The 15,199-nt window shown below is 38.8% G+C and overlaps 2 pseudogenes; one reads left to right on the forward strand and one right to left on the reverse strand.

The window, feature by feature from the left end:
• The first annotated feature begins 51 nt into the window (after positions 1–51).
• On the forward strand, positions 52–980 carry LOC147829047 (olfactory receptor 11G2-like; annotated as a pseudogene).
• Positions 981–10,704: 9,724 nt separating this feature from the next.
• On the reverse strand, positions 10,705–15,199 carry LOC147829048 (aftiphilin pseudogene; annotated as a pseudogene).

Below are 15,199 nucleotides of genomic sequence, written 5' to 3' on the forward strand. Positions count from 1 at the left end.
TATGCATTGTACCATTTAGCAATTGCTTCAATTTTCACAGCTCACAGACATATGAAAAGCTTCCACACTCCCAGCAACTCCAGCACCATCACTGGCTTCATCCTCCTGGGCTTCCCCTGCCCAAGGGAGGGGCAGAACCTCCTCTTTGTGCTCTTCTCTGCTGTCTACCTACTCACCCTCATGGGCAATACTTCCATCATCTGTGCTGTGCGCTGGGATCTAAGACGACACACACCTATGTACATCCTGCTGGCCAACTTCTCCTTCCTGGAGATCTGGTATGTCATCTCCAGTCCTCAACATGTTGGTCAACTTCCTCTCTGACACCAAGGTCATCTCCTTCTCTGGGTGCTTTCTCCAGTTCTATTTCTTCTTCTCCTTGGGTTGCACTGAATCCATTATCCTAGAAGTTATGGCTTTTGATCACTACCTTGCCATTTGCAGGCCTCTGCACTATCCATCCATTATGACCAGACATCTCTGCACCAATCTTGTGTTAGTCTACTGGATACTTGTTTTCCTGTGTTACTTGAGTCTGATTATCATCATCTCCCAAATCTCCTTTTGTGGATCTAGGATAATTGATCATTTTCTGTGTGACCCAGGTCCTCTGTTAGCCCTCACTTGCAATAAAGCTGCCATGATGGAGCTTGTAATCTCTAACTTAAATGCTGAACCTGTTGTTCTGACCTTTCTTAACATCATCTGATCTTATGCTTTGATCTTAAAAGCTGTATTGAATTTCCCTTCAGCAGCTGGGAAAAGAAAGGCTTTTTAACACCTGTGGGTCTCACCTGGCCTTGGTTTCATTATTATATGGCTCAGTACTAGTGAGTATGGGAACCCAAAATCAGAGCATGAAGCTGGGATGCACACTTTATCTCTTTTATTCTGTTTTGATCCCTCTCCTTAACCCTGTGATATACAGTTTTAGGAATGAAGATATGAAAAAAGCCCTGAAGAAATTTCTAGGAAAATAAAAAACATTAATTAAAAATGCTTTGGATAATTAAATTGTATTTAAATTACTTTTAATATTTTTTCTCGATCAAACAAATGGTTAAGAGAATGGTGGATGGTTTGTGAATTCCTACTTCCCTCTGTCAGGTCCAGGTACAAGTTTGAGTTCAGAGGACAGAGAAGCTCAGCCAGTCCCAGCACCCAGAAGGAAGCTCCCCGCCTGCATCCCAGGCTCCAAGGGCAGAGAAGCTCAGCTGGTCCCAGCACCCGGAAGGAAACTCCCCTCCTCTATCCCAGGCTCCTAGGGGAGAGAAGCTGAGCCAGTCCCAGAACCCAGAAGGAAGCTTCCCCACTGCCATCCCAAGCTCCAAGGGCAGAGAAGGTGAGCCGCATGGGCACCAGAAGCACTCACCCCGCGGAAATGAGAAAACACAAGAACAAGCCTCAAAAACAGACTTCCAGATCACCTACAGCAACCCCAAAGGGAAATGAGATGATACTCAACCACCTGGACTCTCTGAACTGGCAACAAAAGAGAATCTGGGAAAAATGAAATCAGAAATAATGACTCAGATAACAGCAAAGATTTTGGTCATGGTGCAAGACATGATTAATAAATCTAGAGAGGACACAGATAAAATATTAGAGGAGCTAAAGAACATGATAGAATCCCAACATAGGAAACAAATGGAATCCATAAAACAGATACAGATTTCCAAGAGATTAAAAACTCCATCGAAAGTCTGTGCAGCAGAATGAACCAATGTGAGGATAGAATTTCACATATAGAAGATAAGATTGTAATTAGTGACCAGGAAAAGAAATATTGCTTTAAAATTGCAAGGGAACATGAGAAATCAATCTAGGAGCTGCTAGATGATGCAAAGAAGAATAATATAAGAAGAATAACATAAGACTAACATAAGGCTCAATGAAGAAAGAAGAGAGAGTGCAGACGACATAAAAAAAAAAAAAACTGTTCACACAAGTGATGGCAGAAAACTTCCCAAGGAGGGGAAAAGAACTTGACATACAGATAAGTGAGCCATATAGGACTCCTGCTAGCCTTAATCAAAAAAATCTACACATAGGCATATAATAGTTAGTATTCCAGAAATCCAACAGAAGAATAAAATTCTACAAGCAGTGAGAGAAAAGAAACAAATCACATACAAAGGAAAGCCCATCAGAATCACAGCAGACTTCTCAATGCAAACTCTCAAGGCAAAAAGAGCTTGGAGTGATGTATTTCAAGCCCTAAAGGAAAACATTCTCCAACCCAGATTGATGTACCCTGCAAAACTATCTTTCAAAATTGATGGAGAAATAAGATACTTTCATAATAAAGAGCACCTCAGGAACTTCATGAATACCAAACTGGCACTCCAAAAAATTTTAGACAATACCCTAGGAAAAGACAATGAAGATCACAACTCCAGGAAACCCAGCAGAATGAATCCATTGGGCATGACAAATTAAACGCAAAGTGGGAGAATCCAACAAAAAGAAAACGTCATCTCCCAAGGAGACCCTTACTACATTTTTTTATGTTGGGAAACTTTATTTTTGTTTGCAAAAAAAATGAGCATCGAAAAGAATACTCCAAAGAATAAGAATTACTACAGAAAATAAAAGGAAATTCAAATATGATTTAATCAATGTGTTGCCTTTTTAAATGTCACTTCTTGTTTTATCTGTTGTTTTTTAATTATTATTAAAAGCTTTAAATATGAAAAAAAAGGAAAACGTCATGACAAGCCTTTTAAAACTTTTAACTTCATCTCCCTAATGAGTGTATAATTCAATCTTATGATTGTATTGATTAGTATTTTTCTGATTCTAGAGTTGCACATCATTCCTTGTGTGATACTGGCTATTTATCATCTTCTTATGTCTACATTTTAATTGGGTTGTCTATTAATGAGCTGTAAGAGTTCTTTATATACTCTGGTCATAGGTTATATGCATTGTAAATATGGTCTGTTTAAGGACTACTTTTCATTTTAATGATGTCATTTAAAGTTCTAAATTTAGATGGAATCTCATTTATCAATTGTTTTCTTTTATATATCATGTCTTTTGTATCCTAGGTAGTTCTTGCCTACCCTGAATTCATAAATATTTTACCTTATAATTACTTGTTAAAGTTTTATGCTTTTAGGCTTTCTTATTTAGGTTCATAGATCCCTTCAAGTTATTTTCATGTATGGAAATAAAGGGTTGAGGTTAAATTTTTGTATACGGATACCAGGTGTTCTAGTGCCATTTGCTGCAAACACTATCTTTTCCTCGGGTCTTGAATTGAGCTTATATTCTATAAATTGCTAATGTTAAATAATCTTTCAAAACTCAGTGGACCATATATGTGTGGTTCTATTTCTAGATTCTCTGTTTTAGTCCAATGATCTATATGTCCTTCTTTGCACCAACACTGCCTTGATTACTGTAGCTTTAGAGGAAGTCTTAAAATTAGGTACTAAATGTCTTCCAACGCTGTTTTTGTTTTTAATTTTAACTTTTCTAGGTCCTTTGTACTCCTACATAACTTTGAAATTTCAATATCCAATTCTTCATTTATAGCAAGTATACACAGACCTGAATTTTTACATATACCTTGTGTTTTCTAATCCTGCTAAATTCAAGTACAAGTTCTAGGGGCTCCTGGAGATTTCTCAGTATTTTCTCTGTAGATGATCATTTCATCTACATATAAAGATTTTGCTTCTGCTGTGCCAATCCTATCCTGGTTGTGTCATTTTATTGCCAGACTATTTTGGTAGGGCCTAGGATTCAAAGTTTAATGGACAGATAAAGAGTAAGCATATCTGCCTTTGTTCCCCACATTAAGGAGAAAGCATTGTATCTTCATGATTCATATAAGGTGTTCTCGCTGGAAGTATGGAATACATGTCTTTAATCTGTTGAGAAGTTTTGGTTCTACTTCTAGTCTCCTGATAGCTTTTACCATGAACAGCTGTGGAATTTAGTCCAATACTTTTTCTCCAACTACTGACAGGATCATATGGCTTTTTCCTTTCCTCTGTTAAAATGATGACTTTTGGGGGTGGATCTTCCAATGCTGAACCAACACTGCCATCCCTATAACAAAACCACTTTCTACATCCTGCCAGATCTAACTTCTAATAGTTTGTTTTGTTTATTGCACAACTTTAATTGGGGGCATCTAATATATTGTTTTTTATATATTAGAGATATTAATCCTTTGTCCAAGGAATAACTAGAAAAAAATTTTTGGAAACTGGTCTGTCTCTACTTACTCTAGCTTGTAAATGGTTTTTTATGAGTTTGTGATTTGGTCCAGAGTGGAGCCACATTACCATTCAAAGTGTCCAGCAGCCATAATACCTTGTCATCTGGCCAGCCACCATCTCACTGCATGACTGTGTGGAACTTTTATGCAGGCATGAATCACCAGACAGCACTTTTGTTCCTCATCTCCTTTTTTCTTTTTTTTAGTAACTGGCCTTAAGAGTTTAGCCTCTGATTTTAAACAACAGATTGGCTAGTGAGAACAAGAGAGGAACATTTTTCTTTCATCTCACAAAGAAAAGAAAAACTGTTTACTATCCTTTTTAAAATCATGAAACCACTGGGAAGGCAGAGCTACAATCAGAGGACAAGGGCAAATGCAAGTACATACTGCAAGGCAAATGTGGAGCACAGGCAACACCAGAGGGCTACTCCCATCCTGCACTATAGCTGGGCAGTTGGGGATATGCTCAAGGAAAAAAAACTCATCCATTTTAAAATGCCCACAGATTTTGGCTCGACTTGAGTGACAGACAAGCCAAAACCAGCATATGATGCTGGTGCTGCCAACTTCAAGTGGGTGTACCTCAGCGTTGGGAACAAGCCTAATGGGAGCACAGAGCTGCTGGACCAGAGAACACACAGGGGCCTAAAGCTCCCTTCTCCAAGGTGTTATGTTGCACAGCTAGAGCAAAAGATCTTTGCACTTAAAACTTCTCTCCCTGGTCAAATAGGCTGCCTGTGGCCTCTGCCACCTGGCTTTTCTACTTCCTTATTTAAATGCAGGTAAATGAAAGATTGATGCCTGATGCCTGAGCAGAACAGCTTTAACATTTAAAATCTAATCAAAGTGACTGTGAGTGTATAAAAACAGAGCCATCCCTGTTCTTAGTCCTTTCTTCCATTGAAATAAATACAAGAGATGTTTTTCCCATATGGTTTCACTCTGGTTAAGTAGAGTCATCAAGGGACCTGAAATACCAGCTAAGCTATCAAGTGGCTAAGATAAAATACAAATTTGAACACGAAGAGATTCAACTAGGTGGTTAAAAAACTTTGGTGGCAAACTTCTGCCATTACTTCATGGAAATTAAAGGACTAAGCAAGGTAAATGATGCCCCAGCCTCTTTGTCCCTCAGGAGTTAAAGGGTTCCCCATATGGTGACAAAAGCCCCCAGGAGTCTTTCTTCTATAACTCTGTGTTATTGATACTGAGCAATAAATCAGGTCCATTCCTTCCAATTGACCACAGGACTCCATAAGAGCTTAGTGCCTAAAAAAAACCCAACATTATGCAGAGGAGGAGGCTTCCTGGCCACTGTACCACCACTCCCAGCACAGAGGAGGAGACTGCCTGGCCACAGTACCACCACACCCAGCACAGAGGAGAAGGAACCCGGGCGCCTCACCAGTGCTCCCACCAGAGAGGAGGAGACATCTGAGCGATCATAGCACTACTCCCAGCTAAGAGCAGGAGGATTCCAGGCCACCAGATCACTGCTCCTAAGACAGAGGAGTTGAGCCACACACGTGCCAGCACCATCACCTTCAAAATGGGAAGGCACATAAACAAGCCTCAAAACCAGACTTCCAGATCACCTACAGCCACCTCAAAGGGAAAGGAGATGGAACACTCTGATACTCAACAAACTGGACTCCTGGAACTGGCAACAAAAGAGCATCTGGAAAAAATGAAATCAGAAATCATTTCTCAGATAACAGCAGAGATAGTGCCCATAGTATAAGACATGTTTAATAAATCTAGAGAGGACACAGATTAAAATATTAGAGGAGCTGGGGAACATGATGGAATCCCAACATGGAGAACAAATGGAATCCATAACACACATGCAAACAAGTTTCCAGATTAAAAACTCCATTGAAAATTTACCCAGCAGAATGAGCCAATGTGAGGACAGAATTTCAGATATAGAATATAAGATTGCAAATAGTGATCAGGAAAACAAAAATTTCTTTAAAATCATAAGGAACTATGAGAAATCAATCCAGCAGCTGCTAGACAATGCAAAGAAGAATAACATAAGACTGACTGGAGTCAATGAAGAAGCAGGAGAGAGTTCAGATGACATAAAAAATGGTTCATAGAAGTGATGGCAGAAAACTTCCCTAGCGGGGGGAAAGAACTTGACGTACAGATAAGTGAGGCATATAGAACTCCAGCTAACCTTGATCAAAAAAATTCTACACATAGACATTTAATAGTTAGGATTCCAGAAACCCAACAGAAGAACAAAATTCTACAAGCAGTTAGAGAAATAAAACAAATCACATACAAAGGAGGGCCCATCAGAATTACAGTGGACTTGTCAATTCAAACCCTTAAGCAAAGAAAAGCTTAGAGTGACTTATTTCAAGCCCTCAAGGGAAAGCCTCCAACACAGATTGATTTACCCTGAAAAACTATATTTAAAAATTGATGGATAAATAAGATACTTTCATGACAAAGAGCACCTTAGGAACTTCATGAATACAAAATGAGTCCTCCAAAAACTTATATACAGTATCCTAGGAAAAGACAATGAGGATCACAACCCCAGGAAGCTCAGAAGAGTGAGTCAATTGGGCATGACAAAAGAGTAAATGCATAGAGGAAGGATACAACAAAAAGGAATATTCATGACAATGATAACTCAATACGTATCAGTTATAACTGTCAGTGTTAAGTGTCTCAATTCAACAATCAAATGAAATAGACTGGCAGAATGAGGCAAGAAGCAAGATCCGGCAATATGCTGCATATAAGAAACACACTTAATTCACAAAGAAACTCATAGACTGACAGTTAAAGGGTGGAAAACAATACTGCATGTGACAGGAACCTGATAAAATGCAGGAGTAGCTATCCTCTTTGCAGATCAAGTGAATTTCAAAACAACACCAATTAAGAGAGACAAAGAAAGACACTACATCCTTGAGAGGGGAACAATCAATGAAGAAGAGATAACAATCATAAATATACATGCACCAAACACTAGTGTGCCCAACTGTATAAAACAAATACCAAGGGACATGAAAAATCATATAAGCATGAATACAATAGTAGTGGGGGACCTCAATTTCCCAGTCTCACAAACAGATAGACTAACTAGACATAAAACAAGAAACAAAATACTAGAACTCAATCAAACTCTTTTACAAACGAAATTAACAGATGTTTACAGAGTGTTCCACCCCACAAAATCAGAATACACATCCTTTTCAGCTGCACATAGGTCATTCTCCAAAATAGACCACATACAAACTGACACAATATATTTAAGTTAGTGCAAAGGAATTGAAGTTATCCCCTGTATATTATCAGGAGATAGTACAAAGAAATTAGAAATCAATAGCAAAAGAAACTACAAAAATTTCATAAACAAATGGAAATTGAGCAACACACTTCTGAAGAACCAATTGGTCACAGAGGAAATTCACAAAATCAGACAGTTCCTTCAATTAATCAAGGACAATACAATATATGAGAATCTATTGGACATAATGAAAGCAGACTTAGAGGGAAATTCATAGCAGTGAATACTCATATTAGGAAAACAGAGTGAGCTCAATTAAACAACCTGATGCTGAAGCTCAAACTTCTAGAAAAAGAAGAGCAGAACAAACCCAAAGCTCATACAATGGCAGAAATTATAAAGATCAGAGCAGAAATCAATGCAATGGAGATTAAGACAATGATACAAAAAATTCAATGAAGCAAAGAGTTGGTTGTTCAAAAGAATAAACAAAATTGACAAACCCTTAGCCAAACTTATCAGGAAAAGGAAAGAAAAAGTCCAAATCTATGCAATTAGGTATGAAAAGGGTGAAATTAGAATGGACCGAGCAGAAATCCAAAGGATCATTAATACCTATGTGGCAATAAGATGGAACACAGAAAAGAAATGGACAGATTCCTAGATAAGTACAAATTACCAAAGTTGAACAGAGAAGACCTAAAAGTTCTAAACAGCCCAATATCAATCAATGAAATTGAAAGTATAATTAAGTCTTACCATCTAAGAAGAGCCCAAGTCCTGATGGCTTCACTAATTAATTCTACAGGACATGTAGAGAGGAACAACTGCCACTTCTGTTTAAACTCTTCAATGAAATTGAAAGGGAAGCAATACTCCCAAATTCACTCCTGGAAGCAAGCATCAACTTTATCCCCAAAGCAGAGCAAGACCCAACCCAAAAAGAGAACTATAGGCCAATCTCACTAATGAACATAGATGAAAAAAATCCTTAATAAGATACTGGCAAATAGAATGCAGAAGATCACCAAGGAGATCATACACCAGGACCAAGTGGGATTCATCCCAAGGATGTGGGGATGGTTCAACATATGCAAATCAATCAATGTAATACAGTATTTCAATAGAGCCAAGGACAAAAACTATATGGTCATCTCTGTAAGCATTTGACAAAACCCAACAAGCATTTATGATTAAAAAAAAAACCCTACAAAAAATTTGAATAGATGGTCTCTACATCAATCTGATAAAAAACATCTATGAAAAGCCAATAGCCAGTATCATACTAAATAGTCAAAATTGAAGTCCTTCACACTAAAATCAGGAACAAGACAAGGATGTCCACTATCACCACTTCTGTTCAATATAGTCTTGGAAACATTAGCCACAGTAATTAGACAAGAGAAAGAAATAAAAGGAATAAAGATAGGAAATGAAGAAGTCAAATTGTCATTATTTGCAGATGACATGATACTCTATATAGAAGACCCCAAGAACTCCACCAAAAGTCTTTTGCACTTAACAGCCAAATTCAGTAAAGTAGCCAGATACAAGGTCAACACATAAAAATCAATCGCTGTCCTCTACACAAACAACAGACTCACTGAGAGAGAAATAGGGCAAACAATTCCTAGTAAAATAGCATCAAAAAAAATGAAATACCTAGGAATGAACCTAACAAAATAAATCAAAGAATTCTTGTCTGATAACTAAAGCACTCTGATAAGAGTGATTGAAGACTATATCTGAAAATGGAAAGACATCCTTTGCTCCTGGGTAGGAAGGATCAACATAGTGAAAATGGCCATACTTCCAAAACTGCTATATAGATTCAATGCAATCCCAGTTGAAATCCCAACAGCATACTTCACAGACCTAGAGAAAAAAATCCAAAAATTCATTTGGAACAAGAAGAGACCCAGAATAGAAAAGCAATTCTTCCTCACAGAGGTAAGGCGGGAGTATCACAATCCCCAACTTGAAACTATACTACAAATCTACTGTGATAAAAACAGCATGGTGCTGGCAAAGAAAGAGACCTGAGTACCAATGGAACAGATTAGTAGATGCAGAAACAATTTCAGACACATTCAATCACCTCATCTTTGACAAAGGAGCCAAACACACTCCTGGTTTCACAGGAGTCTTTAATAAATGGTGCTGGTAAAATTGGGTTTCAACTTGCCAAAGAATAAAACTAGACCTAAATCTCTTGCCATACACTAAACTAAAATTCAAATGGATTAAAGATCTAAATATCAAAATAGAAACACTGAACTGGGTGGAACAGAGGGTAGGCAGAACTCTTAGAGACATTGGTATAAGAAAAGATTTTATGAACAAAACCTCAGTTGCCCATAAATTAACACAATCAACAAGTGGGATCTCTTCTTATTAAAGAGCTTCTGCACAAGTGAAACAACCAACACAGTGATGAGACAACACACAATGTGGGAAAAAATTTTCAATTGCTGTTCCTCAGACAAAAGTCTACTATCTAGAATCTATAAAGAATGTTAAAAAACAGACCTCCCAAATTTAAAGACCCAATCCAAAAATGTGCATCGGAAATGAAAAGACATTTTTCAGACAAGAAGCAGAAATGGCAAATAAACATATAAAAAAATGTTCAACATCACTGGTCATTTGAGAGATGCACACGAAAACAATGATGCAATTTCACCTCACTCCAGAAAGAATGGCTGCTATTATGAAATCAACCAGTAACAAATTCTGGCGGGTCTGTGCATAAAGAGAAACACTGCTTTACTGCTGGTGGGAGTGTACATTGGTGCAGCTAGTGTGAATATCAGTGTGGAGATACCTCAAAGACCTAGGACTGGAAGTCCCATTTGATCTAGCTATTCTCCCACTGGTTAACTTCCCCAAACAATTAAAAGAATCATACCACAGGGATATATGGGAACCCATATTCATAGCAGCACAGTTTATAATAGGTAAAACTTGGAAACAACCCAAATGCCCATCAACTGGAGACTGGATTAAGAAAATGTGGGTTTTTTTTTTATAAAATGGGGCACTACTCAGCCATAAAAAAATGAGAAATTAGAGGCATTTATAGCTAAATGGATACATATTGAGATGAGACTCTTATGTGAAATAAATAGGACACATATGTGTAAATACTGAATAGTTTCTCTAGCGTGAGAAACTGAAAGTATAAATAAGAACTAAGAGGTATAATACATAATGTGAAATAGGAAGAAAAGGTGCAAAGGGGAAGTGGGATGGGTAGGGGAAATTAAAGAAGGAAATGAAATTAACATGGGAAAATAAAAAATGGAAACAAATTCTTTGTAAAGAGGAAGGGATGGAGACATTGAAGGGAGGGCAGGGGAAGGGGAAAAAATAAGAACCAAGGCAGATTATGTAAAGGTGCAATTTTCCAATGAAGAATGCCATTCTATTTTATACCTAAAATGTACCAATAAAATGAAATTTAAGAAAAAAATGTATACACCCTAGCAACACAAAAAAATAAATCTTCAAAAATGTTCACCCCCAATTATTTACACCTTTTCAGCTAAGGCCTCTCTTGTTTTATTGGCAAAGTCCTTGTCACCAGCAAGTGCTTCAGGGATGTAACTTCCTCTTCAGCATCAGGGATAGATATGGAAGAATAACATCCTTTGAAAATTTGCTCCAGGAAGTTTAGTAAAGCTGTCCAAACTGAAGTGGCTGATTCCTGCAAATGACCACTAGCAACTGTTCCTCTGGAAGTTGTTAAAGGGACACTGCACATCTTGGAGGTTCCTGCAGTCTCAATGTTTTCATTTGTCCTATGAGACCCCCAGACTTCCCTTTGATGAGGAGCTTCAGTAGGCTATTGGTGTCCAAAATCATCCCAAGAACAACCATCTTTTTGTTCAACTTTAAAAGCATTCCAATATACAACTTGGCTAGGACCAGCTGAACTGAAGCCCGCAAAGTCATGAGAATCTTGAAAAGCATTGCAGTCATTTTCAATATTTGGCACATAATCAAAATCTCCAAACTCACTGTCTTTCCCATTTATCAGTTTTGAAACAGGTTCAGTGCCAGTTTCACTCGACTTTCTTGCCATGTGACATTCCTCTGATAAAGGAACAGAAGTATGTTTTAGGTCTGACTCAGTAAATAGCATTTCATCTTGGCAAGAAGTAGCATTTGTATCCCCAAATTCTCCAAAGTCATCACTTGGTTTGCTGACGTGTGGAAAGTGCTGTAAAGACTCTTCAAAAGTGACATCACTCATTGAATCTTGAGTGCCAGTAATGAGAGGTGAAGTGGTGCCACTGGCTGTGCCAAAGTCACCAAAATCATCCTCATTGGTATCATTGCAAGTTACAAAGTCATCACTGCTTTCACCATTTTTTACACTTACAGGATCATGCAAAACATCGTCTTCTGTGGAATCAGTGCTTAGGCTTTGGGAGTTAGTAAACTTTCTTTCTTCTTTGGAAGAATCAATTTCATCAGCATCAGAAGTTTTCATAGAATCCATGCCTAGGTCAGCACATTTAGCAGAAAATAAATCAAGTTCTCCCATAGTTCTACATTGTTGTCTCATAATGAATTCTGAATAGTCAGCTGAGTCTACCAAACTCCACCACTTTGATTGCAGTGTGGGAAGGCCTTGTTTTTCAACACTGAAACCTCGGTTAGACACTATGCTTATTTCTGAAACACAGGTATCCTCTCCATCAGTATCTCCTTTATCATCAAAGCTTCTACCCAAAGACACTTCTTTAAGAGAATTCACTTCATTGACTCCGTTAATTTTGTAATTTTCCTGAATAGTTAGTGTATCTCTGTCATGTAAAACTGCACAGCCTATTTCTTCTAGTTGTATCCATTCCTTTTTGGAAAATGTAGTAAAATTTGCAATTCCTTCAGCAGGACTAGGTGCAGAGTGAAAGTTACACTCAGTGCTAATAGGTTTCTGTCCCTTTGAATCAGCTACATTGTCCAGATCATCTGTTCCCTGTGGATTTACAGTTGCCAACCCTGTAAACCCATTTGTTAGAACCTCCAGACAAGGAGGCTTTTCACCATTGCAGCTCTCTAACTGTTTTGATGAACTATGTTCATATCAGTTCTAAAACCTCCTAGAGAAAAACTTCCAGGTGTTCCAACATTCTGTTTCTGCCTCACTACTTTATTTAAATCTCCTGGACTTTTCATGCCATCAGTGGAAGTATCTAAAGTTTTAGATGAAATTATTTCTTTGCTGGTGGTTGAAAATAAAGCATGAGACTGTCCTTTCAGAGGAGTAGAAAGTTCAGAAGTGATATCCTTATCATTACCATTTTTCATGGACTTAAAGCTTGTAAGGCAATCTACATTTTCTGAGAAATCATGTATTGGCATAAAATGATTTGAAGGTATAAACTTTCCTTGGGACGAGTAAAATGTGATATATCAAAGGCAACGAACACTCTGCCACAGGACTAACTTCTGAAAATCCACAAATTAGTCAATCTCCCCAAATGAGTCATTATCATCATACTCCTCTGCTCCATTATCCAGTGGTGGTGGGCATGAAGAGTACATTTGAATTATGTCTGGCTCTATTTTTCAGTTCCTTTCAAATAATTAATTTATACCTAGCTTGTCTGGGGCCACCACATTGGGCATGGCTCGGGGGCCTGGGGAGAAACTGGTTCCCTGAGGAAGGACCGGCTATTCCAAGGAGGTGAGAGCAGAAGGCAGGCTACTCCCAGCCCTGTCAGTGCAACAGCACCATGGACACCCACCCAGAGTTTCAGTGCTGCTGCGGGACCCCCATCCCACTACCCTCTGCCCTCTTCTGCTGCTGTTGCTGTCGGCATGGCCTACACCTCCTCCTCCTCAGTCTTATATTATTCTTTTTTGCATCATCTAGAAGCTGCTATATAGATTTCTCATGGTCCCTTGCTATTTTTAAGAAATCTTTGTTTTTGTGGTCACTAATCATAATCCTGTCTTCTATATCTGATATTCTGTCTTCACATTGGCTCATTCTGCTACATAAACTTTCAATGGAGGTTTTAATCTCCTGGATATCTGTTTGAATTTCCTTTATGGGTTCCGTTTGTTTCCTATGCTGAGATTCCATCATGTTCCTGAGCTCCTCATGTCTGCTTGCAAGTTATTAATCATGGCTTTCACTGTGGACACGGCCTCTGTTGTTATCTGAGACATTATTTCTGGTTTTATTTTTTTCAGATCCTCTTTCATTGTCAGTTCAGTGAGTTCAGGTGCTTGAGTTTCAGATTGTTGTATCTCATTGCCCCTTGGAGTTGCCTTTGGTGACCTGGAAGTCTGGTTTTGAGTTGTATTTAGGTGTCTTCTCATTTCTATTTTTGTTGTTGTTGAGGTTGACATTTTTGTTTTAATTCCTGGGTTACTGCTTGTAAAACGTTCATTGTGAATATGTGTTTTGCTAGTACTTAGAGCCCCTCCGGAATGGCTACTTCTTGGATTGTCTTCCAGGTTTAGGTTGCCTGTAGGTTTTGAGTCTGTAATGGCCCTTAGGTAATCTCAGTCTTGGTATACTAGGAAGAACAACTGAGTAGATGAATCATGTCAGAATGGCCAAAATAATGCAATCAGCATCAACAATACCATCAAACACAGCCTAGAAAATGACAAAATGTGGCAACTATTAATCTACTACCTTTGACTGCATAAACAAGGCTTATGGTTATATATCAAATCTAGAACCAACCAGAAATATATTTACAATAAATAAGCCATTCAATATAGTGAATTTGCCCACTGGGGTGATTTTGAAGCAGTTGGGGTGGGGGTAGAGAAATAGGAGGGAAATGTTAGAAGTAAGGTTAGAGGAAGATCATGTGAACTTTGGGACAAGGTGAGGACAGAAGGAAAAGAGAGAAGGAAGGGACAAAAATAAGAACAAGACAAACTGACAGCAATGAAAGGACCAGAATTTGTATTCTCACTGCTACAAAAATAAGGACAATTGAGAAAAAACATGCACAAGAATAGTGAGAAATGAAGAAGAGAGAGAAAAGAAAAACATTTCCTTCAATGCATGTCACTGTTGTTCACTGGGGACAACTTGGGTAGCATACAGATAAGTGTAGACTGATCTCAGTGAGCCAGCCATAGTCCACTGAAGTTCAGGCTGGTTTCTGGCTACGAGGCTAGAATCGAGCTCCCTGACTTTCCTTAGGTTTGAACTCTGTACCATTCTACTGCAGGTTGGAGCCACCCTTCCCCCACAACAAGTCTGGTTCTTCTAGAAGGTGTTGACCCCAACAACTCACCAATTGCTGCAATCTTCTGCACTTTTATTGAGGTGACTCTTTGCTCTCACAGTGGGCTTCAGTTCTCAACAAGCCTCAGAAAGCCCTTCTCTACTGCTTACCACTGCACTAATTCTGGGGCCCAAAATGGTGGTCTTCTGCATCCATGAGCTGTGCTGCTGTCCTGACAAGCCCCTGGCTAGGGACTGCATGCACATGCCACTGTTTGGTTGTCCCAGTGTGCTGCTGGCAGGGGTCTGTGCACCTTTACCCATGTTATCCAAGTGGGCCTGTGCCTGGGGCCTACATGCGCTTACCCAGGGTGTCTGCATGAGCTTCTGGCTGTGGCCTACTGCAGGCCACTGTTACCATTTCTGAGACTCCAGGTGTATGACGTTCAAATTGTTCCACCTTATTGCTTCCTGGGTTTGCCTTTGGTGAGGGGGAAATTTGCTGTTGCAT

Source organism: Heterocephalus glaber, unplaced genomic scaffold (assembly GCF_053883595.1).
Source record: "Heterocephalus glaber isolate CG9 unplaced genomic scaffold, H.glaber_assembly_v1.0 deba00000809, whole genome shotgun sequence".
NCBI lineage: Eukaryota > Metazoa > Chordata > Mammalia > Rodentia > Bathyergidae > Heterocephalus > Heterocephalus glaber.